This window comes from Dromaius novaehollandiae, chromosome 5 (genome assembly GCF_036370855.1).
Source record: "Dromaius novaehollandiae isolate bDroNov1 chromosome 5, bDroNov1.hap1, whole genome shotgun sequence".
Classification (NCBI taxonomy): Eukaryota; Metazoa; Chordata; class Aves; order Casuariiformes; family Dromaiidae; genus Dromaius; species Dromaius novaehollandiae.
Genome location: NC_088102.1, coordinates 16,011,321 through 16,030,880, shown reverse-complemented (window position 1 = coordinate 16,030,880; position 19,560 = coordinate 16,011,321).

Sequence of the window (19,560 nt, the reverse complement as noted above, 5' to 3'; positions counted from 1 at the left end):
CCCCAACATTTCACACAGCATTTAGCGCTGAAGCCTCAGTAAGCCACACCAGTACAGACCCTGTGAAACATCCACAGTAGATGCTGCACCTTCAGCAGCTCCATCAGGGTACAGAAGAGCCCCTCGGAGTGGTGTCCTTTGCATCAGGACAGAGCCTGACAATTCCTCTCACAGCCTGTTTTTCTACTCTGCAAACAATGTGTTGGGAGAGGAACAAATAAGAGAAGTGAAACAGGTCAGATAAGAGGAAAAACACAGTAAAATTGTTTTTTAGGCAAAAACAGAAGCAGCATTCCTCTCATTCTTCTGCATATAATTTCCGTGTTGATTATAGGAAAAGAGTAGGGACTGCAAGACAGAAGGCTTTTGGATGGCTGTTCATACCATCAGACAGTGTGTGATCAGGATCCCAGACTTCCTGTATAGTCAATAGAAAGAGGCAGGTTCTTAACGCTGGTGTTTTGAATTATACTTCAGAAGCTTCACTGATTCTGTAGGAATCCTTGATAGCTACCTGATGCCTGAAGTTGGACAGCAGTGGAAGTAACATCTTACCAAGCAGGCGTTCAATAACAACGTTAACTCTGATAGCTCATCCCATTCTTTTGCTTAGTGGAATGTGGAAAGCTGGTGTGGGAAGAACCTCAAGAATTATTTCAGAAGCTGGGAAGCGCAGATCTAAAATTCTGCCTGCATATCACAAGCTATGAAGCTTCTGTGGATTAATTCTTGCTTCAAGTTCAACATTGGTGGTTGAATAAGATGCATATAGTCTTTTTCAACTTTCCAGTCACCATTTTACTATTTGCAGTAGGGGAGGATCCACCTTAAATCTCTCTGAGCTGTTTCAATGCTGTTAAAATTGTGCATCTTATTTAAAGCTCTAGTCTTTAGCTATTGATTTTTGCAACATCTTTTTTTCTGCTAGATGAAGATTCCTTTAGTATTAAGTTCCCATTCTCCCTAGAGGCATGTCTCAACTATAATCAAGTTATCCCTTGTATTTCTCTAAACTAAATAAATTGAGTTCTTTGTCTTTCACTCTAAGTCCTGTTCTCCAATCCTTTAGTTGCTCTGAAGCCTTTCCAACCCTTCAACCACAGCCAGAGGTATAAACTCTGATCAGAATACTCTTCCAGGATTGGTCCCACTGCCATTAAAAACACATGTAACTTTTCTACTTCTACTCTATATTCCCCTGTTTATCCATCTAAGGGCTGAGTTAGTCCTTTTAGCTACAGTGTTGCACATTAAGCTCATGAGCAGCAGATGAAAGGGATTAATGGATCTAGGAGTCAATTTTTGAAAGTTTACACCAGAGTGAATGCTATTGTAAGAGCCTTTAATGAGAATGAATCTGTGCAAATATTACTGACGGCACCTCTTCAGCATTTGTTTTACAGTAGAGGTGGTTGCACATTAAATATCTTTTGGAAAGGAACTTAAGGCTTCTACTGGGACCAATCTACCTTTTGGTACTCTATTCCTTGAGAGATCGTATTGCTTCCTACTTAAGTAAGTATAGCAAAACCTGCTGTTTCTCTGAAAGTGTGTTACTTTGTTAACATTCATTTTCAATCTTTCTAAACTTGCCAGTAAAATACATTTCAATGGCTTTGCTTAATGCAGTATGAACACAGAAAAGAGGATAGTTCGCAGTAGCTGGAGAAAAAGGGTGCTAATAAAAATTGAAAGTTGACTTGAAAATGTTGTGAGTTGAAATTCAAAATGTTGACTATTTGCTGTAATTTCTTCTCTAAATTATAACCCACTGGTTCTATTACAGATGCTATTTCCCAGTGTAAGTGAAACTCTCTGAGGAATAGTGATAATTCAGTGAAAGGATATGGAGGGAGGGGTGAAAGAAGCACAGTCAAGAGAATGTGGTGAGAGGAAATGATGAAAGGCCATAATAACATAGCAGGAAATAGCAGAACATGTGGCAAACATACTGAGGACTGCATGCATTTTATGTGTCAAATTACCTCCAAAGAGGTTCTTAAGAATTTAAAGCATAGTAAGAAAGTATATAGCAAAGCTCACAGGACCTAATTATGTGGGACAAATTAGTCTGCAAGACCTTCATAATCTATCTAAAGATGTGGGTGTAGTAGTAAGTTAACGAGCAGGTTATTATGAATGACTGTCTGAAATTCCACTTGTGCCACATGTTAAAGAGCTTATGTGCAATAAACAGAAAACTATTGCAGGCTTTAATGTATACCTGAAAGAGTATAGTGACATAAGGGAGAGAGGAACAAGAGGGAAGAGTTCCCAGTGGTTGATTTGAGCAAAATGGGCTCAGATGTCTTTGAAGACAGGGTAGCAAGCATTCTAGAGCTATAGTTTAGCAAAGAATAGTCAGCAAATTCTAGATCGTGGCAATCAATCACATAGATTTGCCTAAGGCTGCTTATGTACTACCTCAAGGTATTTAAAAGATCATCAGCAGAACTAAGGTCTGAAATGAGAAGAACAGCTAAACAGTACCGCAAAGATAGCCTTCAGTTGGGAATCAGCTGGCAGCAAGAATGAATGATCAACAAAAGTAATGGACTATCTTGTGTGAGAAATTTCAAATGGGTGGGAATAAAAGTGCCAGTGAGATGCCACTAGATTTTAGCAGGGAGTCTCTCAACCCTGTTTGTCTTCTTGCTGTGAAGAAATGCATAGTAGTAGTAACTGTTATAGTATGGAGGTAGGGATTATATTTGATTGCCCTTCTGGTTATTTCATTAAAAGGGCAGGAAAAGAGCTGTGGGATGATGTTTGCTTCACAGAGCCAGAGTAAAGGGTATGCAACCATTGCAGAACCTGCAATGGACACAGTGCTGAATGAATCATGATATTGTATTTGTGGTCCTAGAAAATTGTTGTGAAACAATCTGGTGAAGTGGATTGTTCACTTTGTTGTCCTTTATGGTTGGTCCATGTGGATAGTAGCAGATTAACACCAATGATAATCTCTCAGCTGGTTGAAGTAGCAGGGCCCTGTGTAATGATCCCAACCATGCTGAGAAGGCATGCTGGGGGTCAAGGTTCTTGAGTTTTTTTCAATGTTTAATTAGACCAAGCTACCTTAAAGCAGATACTACTGTAGTTTTGCTATTTAAACATGTCAGGGTATTGTATTGCCAGGGAATATCAAAAGTATATCTCACAGTGCTATATGTACATGGGTGGGGGGAGGGGAGAAATGATGGAGAATGGTTGTCAAAAAAATAAAATTTAGATATCTCACTTTACAATATTTCACTGAAGAGTGGGCAAATTGGTTATATACTAGGCAATCTGATTGTTACCTCAATCTGAAAAAGTGTTATTAGCGAACTTTGAATCATTAGACCTTAGATCAGTGATCAATCCAATGTAAGCTTTTGCATGGAGTATTTAGTGTGCTTGAAGTTGGTTTTATTTGTAAAGACAGCATGAGAGAGTTGAAATTTTCTATTCTCATTGTGTCTGTCTTCTTCCTGTTTTCCACTACCAATTTTTACTGTTTCTTCTAGTTCCTGCATCTGGAGAGGCAATTGAAATGTGATCCTTCAGTAACTCCAAGAAATTTTTATCTGCTGGGTCAAGATGTTTAGCTGGTTTGATCTAAGACATAAATAGTTTGCCACTCAGCTTGATACACTGTTACATCTCCGGAAAAGCCCATGTGGCATACTCTAAAGAAGAAGTTTCAAAAAATACAAGGACAAATCCCCAGAGTTATAAAGTCTGGCTGGAAGAAAGGTAGTGAATACAGCCCTTTTTGTAATTAAAATAATTTCCTCTTGAACAACAAATTACAGGTTTGTGTGAAGCAGTGTTATCCAAAGGAGAGGATATATCTTGGGAGGTGGACCATAGTCATTTTTTTTGCCTGTATTTTTTTCTTTGTTTTAAATATACGGTTGGTCATAATTGCCTGAGAAATGATTTGTACCGTGTATAGCAATGTTGAACTGGTTCAGAAACATTAGAACAAAATGTTATTCGTTCAAACAAAGTGTTAATCATAGTTCTAGCTATGGATCCGTCTTAGTGATTGTACTTCAGATCATTCCCAAATTAATGTGTATAGAGAATGTACTTGCACTCAGAATGTAAGTAGGAGTTTACCTGGAGCTCCTAAACCTCATGCAGTGTCAATGGGATGGTCAATTTGCTGTAGTAAGAGGTGTCAGCCTTTCTGTTGGGAAGCCTTCTATTGAAGCAAGATTTGATCTAAGTCAGACAAGAAGTATTTTTACATAGTCATGTTACCACCAAAATTCTAAAATGTGCCTAAAATATTTGTTCATTTTTTGTCAAATGGGAACACAGAAAAGTATATATGTCAGTATCAGTTGCTTGTCTTTTTTTCATGTCCTAAAATGGCTTTAGATTAGGTGATGATCTAGAAAGATAATTTGATTTTTTATGTTAAAACCAAAAATACAATTTGCATTATGAAAAGATGCATTTAAGGAATTTGTGAAGCTCTACACGGTCAGATTTGCGATAAGTCTGAGAGCAATATGAATGTGTACTGACCAACATATATTTTAGACAATTGCACAAGAAAGTTAGTGAATAAAAATGGAAGCTGGTTTTATGAGTGAATATTGAAAATGATGCTCTCTTGTGTAGGGAGCACTAGTGCATGTGAAATCCTATGTGCTTTTTACATAATATGCCTCTCTAGTTAACATATAACATAAAGTGTCACAGATCTTTTAGAGCTTGATTCACTATGAAAGAAACACAACCATCTGTAGTGTGAAAGTTTATGACTCAATTGTCCACACCTTACAAAGTGATTCAGCAAAGACATATCTGGGCCGTGGAAACTTTTACTTCCCCTATTCCATTAGTTCTTGCTTTGAAGGAATAAAAAGATTTTTGGGCTGCAATACGCATTTTAACTCTTGCATAGTAGGACAGTGTGCAGATTTAAGCATGTGCTTTTAATTATTATTTTTACTTCACAAGACCATTTCCTGCTTCTGAGCCATATTTTGAAATTTCCAAGGTGGATTAACAAAATGTGAAAAATGGCAACTCATTTTCAAAGTGATAGGCATGTGGATAGATTAGATTAGACAGAAGTCTGGACAGACCATTGGAGAAATGTTGTTAGACAAAATGGGACTTCTGCAATTACTTCCAGTCCAGTTGTGACCCATTTTGTAGAGGTTACACGGTGCTATTTTTTCAGCTTTCTTTTACTTACAAATGAAAAAACACTATGTAGAGCTTCAGTTATTATTCCATCATCACTTGAGCATACAAGCTGTAAGGTATTGTTCAAAATCATTAATTTGTTGGAGTTTGGCATTATGGGTAACATTCTCTCTCTCTGTTCGTATAAAATGCATAAGCCCCCTTTCATTATAGGCCAAGCTACCTCAGTTTTACTCCATGTGTTGCAGTCAAACAGCATTCATGTGGATAGGTCCCATAGACCAGCTGATACACAGTAATAGCAAGAACTTGTCCATTTGCCCTCCTGCTTTAGTGTTCTTGCTAAGCCTGGCTGTGTCAAGAGTTTCCTTTTAGGACTTCCTGCACTTCCTCTTTCTTCTCAGTTCTTTTTTGATTGGGGTGGATCCACACCTGACATTGTGAGCAGCTGAGCTTGAGTAACGTTAAGTCCCACTTTAAGTCGTAGTGAGTTCTAACACTTACTGACAGATTGGGGCAACCCTGTTACATACCCTCTGGAGAACCAGTAAATCTTTTTGCCCTTCGTGATAGCTGCCAAGCAGAAGGAGCTGAATGTACATCTAGCCTCATTTTGGAAATCACCTTGCTTCAGGAACATGCTATTTCTTTCATTTGCTATTAAATCTTTGCCAGAATCCAACAGTTTCAACTGAGCCAATTTTCTGAGATAGAAGAGCAAGAAAAAGTCAAAGGTATCCCTCTTTTTTTGTTGTTTTTAATCTTGGCATTCTGCTCATAGAGAGATCTTTGTTGCCAACATGTCTGCTGCTTCTCCATCTCTCACCCTTCAGGTTTCTTAAAATAGCTAAGAACACAGAGTTTCTAAGCCTGAAAAACACACTTACTGGGAAAAAAGGTCTGTATGAAGTTAAAAAATATATATTTATACTGTAAGCCCTGCAACCTGGCTTCCTGCCCACGTTTGGGCATCTGTGCTGTCTCTGGATACCTCAACTGACACGCGCGTGCCAGATCCAAGGAGGAGGAAATAAAGGGCACTGCTGGTTCAATGCTGAGCCCTTGAACACCGTGCAGTATCTTTGAGAGGTGGATTTTGCCACCACTGGAGTCTATTCATTATCACAGGCCTCTAGAGGCTGGGACTCAGTCTTTAGTATTTGAAATTAAAACTTCTTTCATAATCTATGCTGTCACTTCAAGCAGAAATCACTCATTCCTTTCATTCTCTCTCGCTGCTAATAGTACAGAATATGTTTTAAGGTGAACATGTTTCCAAATTGTAATCCAAGAGCAGACATGCAGAGCATGGCAAAAGCTGAAAGACTTGATGAGTTAAAATATCAGCCAAGTTAAGGTTTCTAGGGCTAGTACTGAATTCATGTGAATAGAAAGAAAAATTTCAGAAGGCAGCATAGCAATTCCTCAGGTCCAGGCACAGAAAGCAAATTCTCCTCTGAAAGAAGGAAGAAAGGGGATAGGATTTGAGATGTAAGTGAAAAGAAGGAAAAATCCAAATTGGAAGAAAGAATGCTGGCATATGAATGAAGAAGGAAGATAGGAGGAGAAATTCTTGCCACATATGATAAGCTTCAGAAAAGCATATGGAGTTCGGAGGGTTGAAGGAAGACTAACTGAATTCAGGATCCAAGGTACATACTATTTCATTTCTCTGAACTACTTCTCTCTTCTCCCTTTGAAATTATCATAGATTTCAGAAAGGAATTTATTTACGGTCAACAGAGCTGAACATTCAGCAACAAGCAAAGAGAAGTTGTTACCAGATGGAGAAGTATGACTAACCCTCTTGATTGGCCTCACAGACAGTCCTGAAGCCCCGATAGCAAATGACACTGTGCCAAAGAGACTTCTAATAATACTGCATGCACTTGGCCCATCCCTCACTACCTGGAAACACTTCGTGACCAAAGCTTTGGGACTTCACAGCATTTATACAACACAGAGCTGCAAAAACATAAAGATCGTCAGCTCCAGAAATACTTTTGTCCTCTCTGCCAGATTCAAGAGTATGCAAAGAGAGGTTAGCTGATTTATGATGTTGAGCTACAAACCAATTGTGCCCCAGCTGAAGAGATTGGTGAACCTGTACAATGCAGAGGGTACAGGCTTGGTGGGTTGTGCCATCTGCTTAGAAAGAAAAGGCAAGGGAGAATTTTAACAGCTGTTTGTTGAGTCAGATACTCATCTCTGATTGTTTGTGCCACAGTGGCAGATAACTGCCAAAGAAATGCATCCCCTGTTGCTTAATAGACCTGACCTGTATGTTATAAAGTTGCACCTGTTGGAAACAAGCCTTATGATGTAGTGCTTATAAAATGCCAGTGATCCTACTAGAGAAATGTTCTGAAATCATCATGTTGGATTTATTCTTGTTTCTCTCTGTGGCTAGTAGTGCTATAGCAGGAGACAGCAGGATATATCCCTACAAATTCTACAAGGTGATTGCATGAGTCTGAGCATTCTGTTCCATGTTATATTCACGTTTTCCCTGAGTAAGCTCAGTTTGTTGGATATGACATACTGCATGTGAGTTGCTCCTAGTCTGTATGAGTCATATGTTGAAGCGTGAAAGCAAGGCTGCATCTCTGTCGTTGTTACTCATTGCTCAGTTGCTGCCGTACCACATAGCTCAAGCCAGTTGAGCTCACCTTGTTTATAAGGGTGAGGCTTGAAGATGAGCCAGTTCTCAGCTGCTGCCTGACCCCTTTAAATGTGATCCAGAGTGTAGACCAACATTTGGGAATGTGACTTCCATATGTGTTTGGGTTTGGACTCTGAGTTAAAGGCTGTGGGTTAGAACCTCCAAGTGTTCTTCTGAAGGGACCATGAAGTCTCCATAAAACCTATAGGCATCTTTAAAATTTATTTTAAAAATGAAAAGAATTTAAGGGGTCTCATAGAGTGAAGTGTGTTCTTTGTCTTCCTCATATACCTGATGCTGCAAGATTACACACTATTGTGTGTAAGCCTTTGGTAGGTTGCTTAGACAGATGAACCAAGAGTGGTTCACACTTCCAAAGTCTGAGAAAGGCTGGTGCACTCATGAAGGTTGCATGTCATGGAGGCCATTACTCAGACATGAAACATCCACTGTGGACTGGCTGAGGTGTTTTTCTTTCATTGCTAAGAAGATAGGTCTGCAGTCTGTAGGCTTGCTGAGTAGCAATAAGTTGCAGGATTGATTGTGGCTGCAGCCATTAAGCTGCTGTCTTTTGCGGCTGTGGTCATCGGACAGAGCCCTTAGTTGTTTGTGACACAGAAAATGTATTCCAGTCAGGTGATAATTAGTGCTCCCGATTAAATCTGTTTAACAAAGAATACAGAGCAGAGTAGAGTTGTATTATACCTGTCATTCGTAAGTGTCCAGTGATCTTCCAACATTGTGTGATTCATGAAGCTGAAAGCAATGATTTGCCTAAAAAATTATTAATGCTTATTCTGCCTACAGAACCCCTTAATTCCCGTTACACATGTCAGCATATTATGACTGGGAGCTGTCAAATTCTAATGACTAAAATTTCATTTTTCTGTCTTTTCATGCTGTGTTTGAGAACTATAGGTTGGAAATAATTCCCTAGCTAAATTTCTTCTTCAAATGGTGAACTCAACCATTTGCTCTCACTCTCTCCCTTTCTCTCTGTTTCTTTCTAAGTTTGTGTTTGTGTTAATGCCTTTCTCTTTCCTTATGTTTCTCTTACTAAGAGAAAAAAAGAAAGATTTTCTTCACAGAACCACTGTCCATTTTAAAAAACATAATCTGAGTTGACAGCAGACAGATCTGATGCAAAAATATTTTTTATCTACTGATTTGATCAAAATATGGATTATTTAAAAGAAGGAGGAAGCAAGGTTAGTAAGAAACAAGATGCACAAAAAACTTCTTACCATTTTATGTGGTTAAATAACCTTGACATTGGAAAATACTTTTGCTGTCCTCCTTGAAACAGGAATTTGTTGACACAATGTTTGATAATAGAAATACAGGACTAATGTTAACATACTGCAAATACTGCACCAAATAGTAGCTATTGATCCACCTGTTATTATGCTTGTTACTGAAATGCTGTATGTAAAGCAAAGGAAACCAGTTTCCAATTTAAGTCATTAATAGATTGGTTTTGAAATTTATGTTATGCATGTCCAACAAATCAAGAATAAAAGCATGTGAAAGGCTATGTAGTCTGTATTGAATTACTCATTCTTTCCACAGTAAAAGCCTTTAGTTAAAGATTGACCAAAGAATTTTAAATATCTCATTATATATATGTCATTGTTCTAAGTGTCCCTAAATGGGATTAAACAATAGTCACTCAAGAGTTTCCTGCAATGTCTGTACCTCCATCTCCCCCCTTTCCCTCCTCACCTTGACTTAAATTAAGGCTAATGATATGTTTTCAGTATAAGGTAAAAGAAGGATTTTCCTTGAATGACTTTCCAACATTTTCAAATCTAATTCATTATAAGTACTTCTGTCAAATGATTACTTATTTCATCTCATTGTCTTAGAGGATTTAACTCTAAAACACACATGTTTGATATGGACTTAATGACCATTTTATAAACTGAAACCAGCTGAGGCAGCATTCACCTACGAATGTCTGTTTGTACTCAGAACTAAAAATACTAGGACTATTTTTCAAAGAATAATAGATTATTTTAACTACTATTTTTCCCCTTGCATGCATTCTTTTGTCTTGGCTGCTCATTTTTCAGTCAAAGATACTAGGTAGTCTCATGGGTGCAGGGGGGAGGGAAGAAAGGGAATAGCAGTAGTAAAAGTGGAGGGGAAGGCTATTTTTTGGATAATTTGATATTTTTTGAGAATCAGTTATAACAACACTATACATTTTTTGAACAACAGCCCTGTTTCACAAAATTTTCCCCTTTCCTAACCCTATGTAAAAAATATTTCTTCAACCATAGGCATAGTAATACTAAATATCTTTATAAGGAGGGAAGAAGCAAATAGTTTTGGTTTCTCACCCCAAAAAAAAAAAAAGTCAGGATAATTAAGGTAGCGAACATATTGCACTGCTATATTGGTTCAGTCACCTGATCTGTCTCTCCGATCACTATTTGCACGATATACATGGTTTTGACGGGCTTGTGATAGACTGCTGTCTGAAATTCTTTAATCTGGGTCTCCTGTTTGGCAGTGCAGCAGACTTTGCTATTTTGGGTTTTTGAAACAGAGCCATACTCTGGGAGGATAAGAGATAGCTGTGACTCTGTACTGACTCATCAGTATGAAAGCAAGCCAGGTAAACTTAAAACATACAATGGTCCTGTTTGTGCTGTCACTTGTGCAGATGTGAAACAGAAGTAATTCCACTGAAAATAATGCTGTTACACCTGCGTGTAAGCCTGAACGAGTCTGAGGATCAGGCCCAAATAGTTTCTTTTTAAAGAGACCTTAAAAATAAGAGTGTCATTTGAACCTGCAAGAGGTATTTGGTGAAATATGACCTGTCAGAGGCTTTGCTTCAGGAAGGGCAACTGCTGCATTCCCACTCTGAGGACAGACAGCCTGTGTTGTTACATCAAGGAATGGCTGAATTGCAGGAAGGTAGATGCTGCTGCTGAGTCTGTCTTTGGCCTGTGTAAGTGGAGAGGAGTTCATTAGCCACTTCCTCTCAACACAAGTCTTCTGCACTAAGAGGAAAAACTCCTTTGCCTTCTGCTCCCAGATCAGAAAAGATAGCTAGGAAGGTTGAATTACATTAAAAAGAAAAAAGGTCTGATTTTATTGGAGGAATAAGAATTTGAGGAACAATTCAAATATAAAATACAACCATTAAATTCATATGAACCTATCTTTTATCATAGTTATTTGCATTCTGACTTGGAGACAAGGTTGAATGTGGATTTCTTCTTACTCACCCTGACTACACACATTGTGCGTGACTCTCCAGAGTTATGCTAATGTAAATGAGAGAAGACCTAGGCCCAGGGTTTTTGAGGATTCAGTCCAGCATTGCTGAGTACTCAGAGCAGGGAGCCTTTGCAGCAGCTGCAGATGTAACTGTGTGGCCTACAACAGGACTGTAGGGTGGTCAGAGCAGGAGTAGAAGGACAAAACGGGAGCAGGACCAGGGCCAGATGGGAGTGAGTCCTTGGCCATGTCTAGACCAGTTAGATCGGTCTGTAGACAGTTCCTCAAAACATTTTTCCCTATGTGACTTGAGAATGAAAACTGACTAGATGTTTTTCAATGCATGGGTTTGAAGAGGTGTATTCCTGAAGGTAGATGGGTAGCATTTTGGATGTAGGAGTGGCCAGTTCCCTGATGCTTTCATGTGTGGTGACTCATCAGGGCATTCCTCTGTACCGAGCATGTTTTGTTCATTCACACTATTGCAAGAGTGTTTAAAAATTTTAGCTTAGGTAGGATTTCTTTTTAGGAAGTAAAGGATGAGCCTACAGCTGAAAAGGCAAATGGAGTCCTCAAAGTTTATATGAACATGCTATCGACAAGAAAAATCTCTAAATCCGTCTGGACATAAAAAATTAACTAAAACCTGTTTTCCATATTTTGCTTTGAGTCTGTTAGTTGTGGTTATCTCCTGCTTTTGTGCACAAGGTGTATGAAGAACCTCACTTGTGTCAAGGAGCAGGATACAACAGAAATCCCTGGGGCAGAGCCTTTTCTTCAGCACTTACACTGGCAGAGGGTCTGCCTCTGACGTTCAGCTGAGGGTGCAGTTACTTGAACATTGTTTTGATGGCAAAATCAATTTAAGAAGTTCCCATTCCTGCATTGTAGTTTGCTGCATTGTAGGTTGAACGAGACCAGCTGTTTCTGGAGCTGCCCTGTGAACTGACTCTTTGGCGTAGCCTGTCTTAAATCCACATTTGCCACCAAAGAAAAGAGCATATCGTCAAGGACTGCTTCTTGTTCACATCAAAGAAGTATGTAAACAATCGAAGTAAGCTTTTCTTTTTCTTTTTTCTCTCTTAAATGGACAAACAGAAAATTTATTGCAGGTTTTGTCAGGCTGTTGTTGTCAAATAAGAATGAAAGACGTTTTAAAGGCTGTTTCTGTAAGGCTGGATTGTATCTTACTCATTCAGTACTCCTTTATGCCTATAGACTCCATGGGACTTCCCATGCAAATGATGAAGAAAGGTAGATCCCAAACCAGCTTAGGAAGATTGTCATCAAAGTAAAAACAGCAGAGGAAAAAAAAAAAAGATTTTGTAGTTCATATCCCCCAAATCAATTGTGAAGAAAATTGCTGAGTTTGTTTTGTAGGAGACACAATTTGCTAGTTTTGAATTTATAGGGCAACTGTCTTGTGTTTTTGGAAGTGCCTGCAAAAATGGAAAGATTCACAGAGTTTGCAATAAATGTTTCCTCAAAATTTGCATAAGTGTGTGTAATTTGCCTCTTGTTAATCATTATTTTCCTTCTTAAAATATTTCAGTCAAGTAACAGAAATGATAGTGTGATGTGGATTAGCTTTACATATTTGTTTACATTTAGTATTTATATTGCAGTCAAGCCTGGCATCTCTCCTCAGGGACTGATGCCTATTCACTGCCTCCAGTGCAAAGAGATGAGTGCTTTTGTCATGATCGTTTTTGTGGCAGAGCTCCTCTCACACTTTAAGTTCTCTGCAGGTTGGGAGCAAAGTTGATGAGCATCTTGCAAACTCAAGTCTGGGACTCCCTACCTCAAAGACTTCCATGAACTGATAGTGGAAGGCCCCGATCCAGCAGAGATTTACATGTTTGCTTCACTGTGTGTGCTCTGAACTGCCTATGTGAGTTCAAGTTAATCTTTGTGGGATTAAGATCCTGAAGTTTAAGTGACTAACTCATGCAGCATGAATGGCAAATAATCTATACAACTGGTCTGTGAATAACCCAAAGGCTGAAAGCTTTTGAAAGTCCTAGCCTGTGAATGAGGTAACAAACATAGAAGAAGGTTAACTTCAGTTCACAAGAAAGATTCACTAACCATAAACGAAATGTGGGGGGAAAAAAGGGTGGGATGATGATAAGGGTGCAAAGAGACAATTTTTGGTAGATAGTTTCATTCACTCAAATATTTTTTTGCCAGGGAGTAATCTAACTGCAGGGCATTCAAAGTTACAGAGAGGCTGTGCTATAGAAGAAAGTGTGTGTGAGAGCTCTAAGGGCAGCAAGTGAATTTGTGAAGAAATCATAGCCCTAATGCAAAATTATAGGAGCTTATTTCCAAGTAGATAATAGTGTACACTCAGGACTAAAGATGAGTTAAAGGACGATGTCATGCAGGAGGACACTGTATAAAACAACCCATCAGCTGCTTCCCCACGTGACAGACCCAGAGGCAGCTCCAGAGCCATTAACACAACTGCCTGGGGAGTTTGACAAGGAAAAAGATTCTGACACTGGAATAATATCTGCCAGCACTTGGCATCTGTGTCCCGTGATGGCCAGCCATCCTCCGTGGGTACCGACTCCACTGCTGGAAAAAAAGAGAAAAAGAGCAGTAGGAAAGGATTATCTTTGCTCATACGGAACTGGTATTTTCACAGTAATCTGGAATCAGGACCTGGAAACTAAGTATTTTGGCAATACATAGTTGCAACCTGTATTAAAAAAAGAAATATCAAAAATGTGTATTTAAAAAATATTCTGGGAGCATTTGATTTTATAAGTATAGCACAGTGAGTGATAAAAATCATTGAAATGTTATTTTTGCAGGTCCCAAGCTTCACCTAGCATATGCAGCCTGACCCATGCAGCTCTAGTTGGAGACAAAAATGAACCATATATAGCAGTTGTTAATTTCTGGAGTGACAATTATTCTTACTTGAGCAAAGTGTTTGCTTTCCATATACATTTTTTCCTGTTTGTAATCAGATTGGTAATTTGAAAATCAGATGAAATGAAGTAATAATTAAGAACCAAATCTGGCAGTCCCTACACAAGCCTTGACTTCACTGGTATTTGGGAAACAGGCAGGACTAGAAGTGATTTCCGTTTTCAAAAGTGGCCTTTCAGTTCGAATGTTGCAAATTGCTGAAGTTTGGACACTGTCCAGTATTCTACATTATGTAGAACACCCCCAAACCCTTGGAAATCTGATAACCTAACACTTTGAAAATTGCGGACTTCTGTTTTCAAATACATTAGCTATTTAAGTTGTTGGTCAAGCACTTTATTCCAATACAGCATTAAAGCATAGCTGAGTAATTTTTCTATTACTGCTGAGTGATACCCTGTGAACTCCCCATGGGATATGATTGGGTGCTTAAATCTCATTCTTTCTGATGCCCAAGTGAAAGATTGGTCTTGTGGGTCCAGCCTCTACAGAATTTTGCTTAAGTACGTACTTTCTTAACCACTTTGTGCTAATATTGTTTATGAAAAATAGCAAAATGCCTGTTAATATCCTTTGAGCCAAATTACAATTTTTATCAGAACTAACATATGAATGCCTCTTTGCAGCAACAGCGGCATTTGTCTGACTCTTGTCATCTCAGCAGGGTACGATCTTGAGAAAGGGAATGTGCAGTGTTTGTCCCTCCCTGAGCCAGTGTTCTCTTTGCATCTTACGTTTTGAAAATGAACGCCCTCCACTCCCAAACCATTTGTCTTATTTGTTGCTGTTGTGACACCGAAAGAAATCCCTGTTCATCGTGGCTGCAATTATCATGATGGCTGAACCACCAGTGCTGGAAGTAAGACTCTGGCCCTTGAGAATAGAAGGCTATAGCCTCTAGCATGTTGTTCCAGTCCACTGGCATCCTAACTAGACAGCTTTAGTTTTAGCATAAAATCCATATTCCTAACCTTATGGAGCAGTGAGGCAAATTCTGTTTTCTTTTTCTCTTTTTCCAAAAACATCAAGCAGCCCTGCACAGGGTTTACAAGATTAAAGAATGTTTTTCTGTTGACTTCTTGCCTACACATCTGTGTAGTTTACCGGCACCTTGTGAAGAGTGGAGTACATTCTATAGGAGGAAAATATAGTGAAAGAATAACCCCATCCTGAAACTCAGCTGAATAATTTATTATTTAAATGAGATTTTGTGAGGTAAAATGATGAATCCAATACATCCCCCTTCTGAGTTTTAAACATTGTTTCTTCAAAGGCATAAATTTGCTTTGCAAAGGTTTCTTGGTCTACTATAGATGGTATTCCTGCTTATGCTACATGGTGACAAAACCTAAAGAGGGAGTCAGATGTGTGCTCTACGGTACTTGAGAATTTAAGTTAAATCTGTAATTTTTCCCCCTGCATTTCCTCAGAGAAATTAGCTATTCTATTCACTGCATAAATTTTCAGGTTTTGCTAGCACGACACTCAGGGTGTTGAATTTTTTATGACAAAAATGCTGTAATAATTGTTGAACAGATGTAAGTGTTGGAGAGTGGGCTCTGGCAGACCTCGTGAAACCTCTATTAGCAATTTAACCCTGTCGTTACTTGAATGAAATGGAAAGGGAAAACAACAGAGTTTTGAATTTTTTCATTCAGTTGTGTGCAAGGGCAGAGCAAGGGTTTGCCAGGTGGGGATAAATGACCTTAAATTAGGCATATTCTTAATGAAAACAGAGATGAAAAAAAATCTTAATGAGCACTCACCACAAATTACTGCACTATTAAGACTTTTGACTGTGATGTGTAGAGTTGAGAAACTGACTGAAGTCTAAGGGTTAAGAATAGTTCTGGATGGAAATAACCCAGTCCAGCAATCCACGGTATTTGACAAGTTCAGAAGATCTAATCTTCTGATTTTAGGTCTGTCTCTGTAATACGCATCCCTTTTACTGAAGCTGAATTAGCAAGTGATGCCAAAACAGAAGTTTATGTCCAAGAAACCAGAAGATCTTTAGATTTTCCACACTTGCCATATTAAATAAATATCTTTTGAAGCCTTCAAGGCAGCAGTTAGCAGTTACACCTCAAAAAAAAAAAAAAAATGGAAATATCTTTGATTTTCTGTCTAAAAAGAGAGGTGTCATCAGGTGTTGCCCAGGAATTTCGTTCTTGTGGTGACTAAAGCCTTGCAGATTCTTGAGAACTGAAAAGGGAACTGAAAGAAAATGGCAGCCCATCAGCAGTGCAGTCCCAGGCTAGGGCTGGGGCTACCCCAGACAGAGTTGCCTGGCATATGTGCCCTACAGATAGATGATATCAAAAGAAGAAAAGAAGTTACTTCTCTGTAGTTTTGTATGATGAAACAGAGATTTTGTGTATTTATATATAAAAATGCACATATACACACGTATACAAACATCCACATAAAAACACCCATTCTTAAAATATGCATGCATTTAAAACTAGTATTGATAATGAGGTTTTATCTTGAAATATTACCATATGTTTGATAGAAGACAGTAACTAGTGAAGTATTACTTACAGAGTCCTGAGACCAAATTGCCTGTGTGCTGGGGGTGGGGGGAGAGTGAGCCAGACCTACATACAAATGCACCGTGCTTAAGCAACAGAAGAATATAGGGTTGTTGTTTCAAAATATTTTGTTGTATGCATATGTTCAGAATTTTTTAAGTTCAGTGGATGGTTTTGATATGGGGAATCCTATTTTTCCATTGCAACCCCAATTAGAAAAGGAGTGAAAAAAAGAAGAAAGAATATGTTAGGATCTATGACAGAGGTAAAGATGCAAAAATACTACTCTGCATCCTGAGGGACATTATCTTTCTCAGGAATTTAGTCATTCTTCTCATTTTGACTGGAGTAAAATGTGTGCAAAAGGCTACAACTTGTGTGTGTGTGTGTGTGTGTGTGTTAAAATATATAAAGTGTATATGTGTAAAAGCAGCTCCATCTGCTTTTGTTTTACATGCCCCTGTGGTGCTTAGTGAGGCATGGGGAACTTTAGTGCAGTGGCTCAGAAGTTTTGTGGATAAAAACAGGCAAATTGTATTCTGGCCCTAATTTATGGCACAGATGATAGCATGCATCTATAAAGCAAGATGCTAAAAAAATTGCAAACAAGTAAATTTGTCCAAGGCTGCGTATGTATTAGATGTACTAACTGTACCTCTGTGGAGAAATGGAAATGTTTTCAAAGGCTGAAATGATGTTTGAAGACCTGGGTGTTTCTTTATATACATTTACCCAACCAGTTATGTTAGTAAGCATAAATGGAGGTATATTCTGTGCAGCTAATTTTCAGGAACATATTCAAAGATTTGTAGATGGACTGCTTCAAAGACATATGTTCACAGCCCTTCACTGCGTGTGGCATATTTGCAACCTAGCATTTTTTAAAATTTATTTTTATTGTGCTTTTCTATGCTGTGTTCTCAGAGCCTTATAGGTAAAACAATCTTAAATACGAAGCAATGTCCAGTAGAAGTGAGGGGGAAAGCAAGATAATAATGTAAAGAAAATGTCACTAGTGGATTTGAACGTTTTCAACTTAGCTGATGTCTATTACCCATATCAATATAGCAACTCAAAGATTTTATTTTGAATGATTTGTTAGATACTGTTCTCATACCTCGAATACAGCATTTCTAGTTGCACTTTCATTTCAGATTTAATGAAGAATTGTTGTACTTACTTTCACTGGGTGCTCCAGGTCAAAATGGGGAATGTCTACAGGGCTTCACTCTGTAAAGCTGATGTGATGATGTCATAGTTTATGAAGGAAAGTGTGCAAAACTTACTCTGCTGCTTATACCAAAGAAAAAGCAAATAGAGATGCTAACTTTCCTTAGATTATGGTAAAATGTGCTTAGTGAGCCTGTTACTTTGCTTGGAAACCATGATGTCTACTGGCTTGGCCAACACTGGGGACTGAACAGATAATCTTAATGACAGAAGTATATGCAGCCTGGCAGACAGGCACCACTTCTTCAGTTGCAGCACTGTACACAGGAGATGCCACACACAGAGCAAGGATTACATAAAAAAATTAAGTGGTTTCTGACATTGAAAGATATCTCATGGCTCTTGCAAATTCGGATGGTCAGATCTTCTTAGAAAGGGCTTATTTAGTTTGCTATTGGTTTGTTAATCAGTACTGAAATCTGATCTTGCTTCCTGAGCTTTGAACAAGCGCTTTATTTCACCCAGACTCCTAGAGCGACCCTTAGCACATATTACAGCTAATTACATTATTTGTTTAAGCAGAAAGAATATTTTAAAAAGCATGAGCTGTCTGAAGCTGTCTAATCTAGCAATGTTGGATACCTGAAGAATGGATTTGCAAGTTTGAATTCATTGCTTCTAAATGTGCATTTCCCTTCCTCTGATTTCTTGCCCTAGACATCGTTTAGTAACCTGGTGGAAGTGTGTTGGGCATTGAGCTAAAAATACACAATGTCACTTACATGTACACTCCAGCCATGCAAAAAAGGCAAGATGTCTTCAGCAACTGTCCTATTAGATTGGCAGCAGAGAATATTGCCCTTTAGAAGCCTTGGAATGAATGTTTACATTGCATAATGCTACACTAGAAGAGTTAGCAGGAGTTTATGAGAAGTTTACAGATAAACTTCTATTGCTCTTTTTCAGTCATCAAATATATGAAGAATGCATATTGATAGGAAAAAGCTAAAAAAATCATCTGATATTTATTATTTTTATTAAGGTTGTCCTAAGATTCCAATTGGAAACTGGAAAACTGGGAAGAAGCTGGTGGGCAATTGTACCTGCCCACTATGGCAGGGGCTGTGTAAAGGCATTGTAGAAGGCAGATGCTGTCTTACGAGCTTATGATGTGAGCAGACACAGGAGGACTCGGTTTTGCCCAAAACTGCAGTGCCATGTAAGTGCAAAGCCAAAACTCTGCCCCATGCTTCCTAGAGAATGATAGATGGTGGAGAAAGGCTTCCAGATCATTCTCGTGTCCTCACGTGCAATATGGCACTTGAAAACCTGGGTGCTGAAGCCAAGTTGGTACTCTGGAAATGAACCTTTAGTGATGATAGTAGGAGGTGAGGGACAACATATTCTCTCTGAGGAAGGTTAAAGGAATGTGCTGCAAGAATAGGGAATAATTAATGAGCTGGAGGCCTTTCACCAGTGACACTGAAACCTCGATAGTAGCTATGCAGGTGAGAGGACTGGAGCTATGGGTGGCTACCAAGCACTCTCAGTAGCAGAATCCAGTATCTTATGCACATAAGCCAAAAGCCAAACTGAAGTAGCCCTTTACCCTTTCTGAAAAGCCAGTATGCCCCTTGCTTGAGAACTGAAGGAAGGGAAATATAGCATAATATGTTCCTGAGGCCAGGTCATTAGAAAGCTGTAGATTAGAAACTGCAAAAAGAGTCGTAGGGAAATGGCACTTAAGTTAATGAAAACTAGAAGACCCTTGTCATAAGTCAGAGAATTAATCTACAGAAAAAGTTCAAACTTCATTTTAATCATGTCATCTGCTTATAAGGGTTGACTGAGTGGTTAATGCAGAAAAAGAAT